The sequence below is a fragment of the Lipotes vexillifer genome, unplaced genomic scaffold (genome assembly GCF_000442215.2).
Source record: "Lipotes vexillifer unplaced genomic scaffold, Lipotes_vexillifer_v1.1 scaffold1339, whole genome shotgun sequence".
Taxonomy (NCBI): domain Eukaryota; kingdom Metazoa; phylum Chordata; class Mammalia; order Artiodactyla; family Lipotidae; genus Lipotes; species Lipotes vexillifer.
This window is the reverse complement of record NW_006771642.1, coordinates 640,203-643,089: the sequence shown is the minus strand read 5'-3', so window position 1 is coordinate 643,089 and position 2,887 is coordinate 640,203.

The following is a 2,887-nucleotide window of genomic DNA, read 5'->3' as shown; positions in this document are numbered from 1 at the left end:
CCGGACGCGCAGGCTCAGCAGCCAAGGCTCATGGGCCCAGCCACTCCGCGGCATGTGGGATCTTCCCGGACCGGGGCATGAACCCGTGTCCCCTGCATCGGCAGGCGGACTCTCTCAACCACTGCGCCACCAGGGAAGCCCTAATGCAGTTTTTAAAGTTTTAAATTCAAGGATGTGGAGAAATTAGAACCCTCAAGAAGTTAAATACTATAGGGACTTTACTGGCACTCGAGTGGTTAAGACTGCGCTTCCACTGCTGGGGGCACGGGTTCCACCCCTGGCCGGGGAACTAAGATCCCACATGCTGTGCAGCGCAGCCAAAAAGAAAAAAAAAAAAAAGTAAATATAGAACTACCTTATGACCCAGAAATTCCACTTATAAGTATATGCCCAAAAGAACTGAAAACAGGGACTCACACAAATCCTTACACACGAATGTTCACAGCAGCATCACTTAAAATAGCCAAAAGGTGGAAACAACCCAAATGTCCATCTGCAGATGGTGAGATAAACAAATTGTGGAAGATTATTACGCCATAGAAAGGAAGTGCAGATACATGTTACAGCATGGATGAACCTCAGAATCATGATGCCAAGTGAAAGAAGCCAAACGTAAGAGGTCACATATTGTATGATTCCATTTATGTGAAATCTCCAGAATAAGTAAATCCAGAGACAGAAAGCAACTTGGTGATTGCCGGAGGCTAAGAGGAGAGGGGAGTAACTGCTTAGTAGGTACAGGCTTTTATTTTGTGATGAAAATGTTTTGGAACCACATAGAGGTGGTGGCTGCACACCATTGTGAAGACACTAAACGTCACTAAATTGTTCACTTTAAAATGGGTCATTTTAGGGACTCCCCTGGTGGCGCAGTGGTTAAGAATATGCCTGCCAATGTAGGGGACAGGGGTTTGATCCCTGGTCCAGGAAGATCCCACATGCCACAGAGCAACTAAGCCTGCGAGCCACAACTGCTGAGCCCGCGTGCTGCAACTACTGAAGCCCACACGCCTAGAGCCGGCGAACCACAAAAAAGAGTAGACCCCACTCACCACAACTAGAGAAAGCCCCACTCAGCAATGAAGACCCAACGCAGGCAAAAATGAATAAATAAAATAAATAAATTTATTTTAAAAAAACTAAAGGGGTTCAAGCTTCTCCATCTCTTTCCTTTCTGTTATTCACTTCCTAAGTCCAGTCTCCTGTCAAAACAGTCTAGTATCTATGGCTGCCCTAAATGTAAGAGATCCTCTAAAAAGTCACACTAGGAAATTAGTAGCTTGATATTTTACTCCTGAGCACCAGGATTATAGAAGAGGTTGATTAGAAAGGACTCCTTAACCCAAAGGAATTTTCCTAGGATAGATTTCCTCGTGGCAGTTGTGGTCATAGCCACTAAAGGTGTGATCACGGTGTTCCAAGCTCTCTTGACAGCATTTTACTCACAGTAATTCAAATACGTTAATCTTTACAACCCAAGAACTTCTGATAGAAGACAAAATCCTGCTATAAGCCAATACCTCTAATTCCTCTTTTAAAAATATATATATATATTTATTTATTTAGGCTGCGCTGGGTCTTAGATGAAGCATGCGGACTTCTTAGCTGCGGCTCGTGGGATCTTTAGTTGTGGCATGTGAACTCTTGGCAGAATGCACGCGGGATCTAGTTCCCAGACCAGGGATCGAACCCGGGCTGCCTGCATTGGGAGCTCGGAGTCTTACCCACTGGACCACCAGGGAAGTCCCCCTCTAATTCCTCTTAAGTCAGCCAAATTGTCCAATGTATGGATAGAAATTAGGATCCAGAAATAACACTAGACTTGGAGTCAGAGGACCCAGCCTCGGTCCTCCCCAAATCCCTGCTCCCTTACTATGTGCCCTGGGTTTGTAAAATGCGACCATACACATTGACCTCAGAGGGGTGAGGTATGAAACAGATGACCCCTGTAGCGCCTACAACCACACCTGGTGCAATGTGGGAGCCTAATCAGCCCTGGTTCCCCATCATTCTTTTACGGACTAATGAGAAATCGGGCTTCCCGGGAAAGGCATAACTTCCTAAGTGCACAGTTTCAAGTGAAATGCAAATCTGCCATTTATTTAGCTTTGGCACCAATACTGGGAAACAGCTGGCAGACGTGGTGAAATCACTGGCTAAGAAGAGCACTGGGGATTTGAGGGCGGATTTCAAGTCTCTTCACCAGAGTACCTGGCAATTAAGGCAGTTAGGGAACCATATCCCTGTCTGCTGGCTGCGTCTTACTGTCGACTGAGGAGCCAGTCTCGCTAGTAGGCAGGAGTAGTGGGTAGGAGAAAAAGGAGATAATGCAGGGTCCCTTGAGAAACGGAATTCACCTTTTTGTTTTCTATCCACTTATGGAGTAACTTTGATTCTCTGCATCAGTGTCTCTGAAGAGCTGAGAACAGGGGAAAAAAAAGTCCATTTAACTTGTAGTTCTGAATTATCTCCAGAGAAGGAAGGGAGAGATGGTGCTTAGGGTGCTGGTTCATAGGAACTTGTGGGCCATGAAAACGCATCTCTCAGACCTCATACCACGAGAATGTAATTGACTAAGGGCCCCCAGGTGCCAGGCCCTGAATCTACTGCCTACCCGCCTCTGCACTGAGGCCGCGCTACCCACAGGCTTTCCCAGGTCAATGACTGGGCAAGGCAGGAATAGGAAGAGCGATTCCTGTAGGTCAGCCTCCTTCGAAAGGTGACTTTGATTCAGTGACTTGCCATCAGCTTTGTGAAGCCTTGCTTAGACTGCACTCCAGCCTGAGGCTCTTCTCGCCCAATCTTCCTTCCTCCTGGCTCTTCTGCCAGGTTAGCCCTGCGCTGTGGTCTGACAGCTCTCCCAGCCTCTTCCACCTCCCTCCCCGTC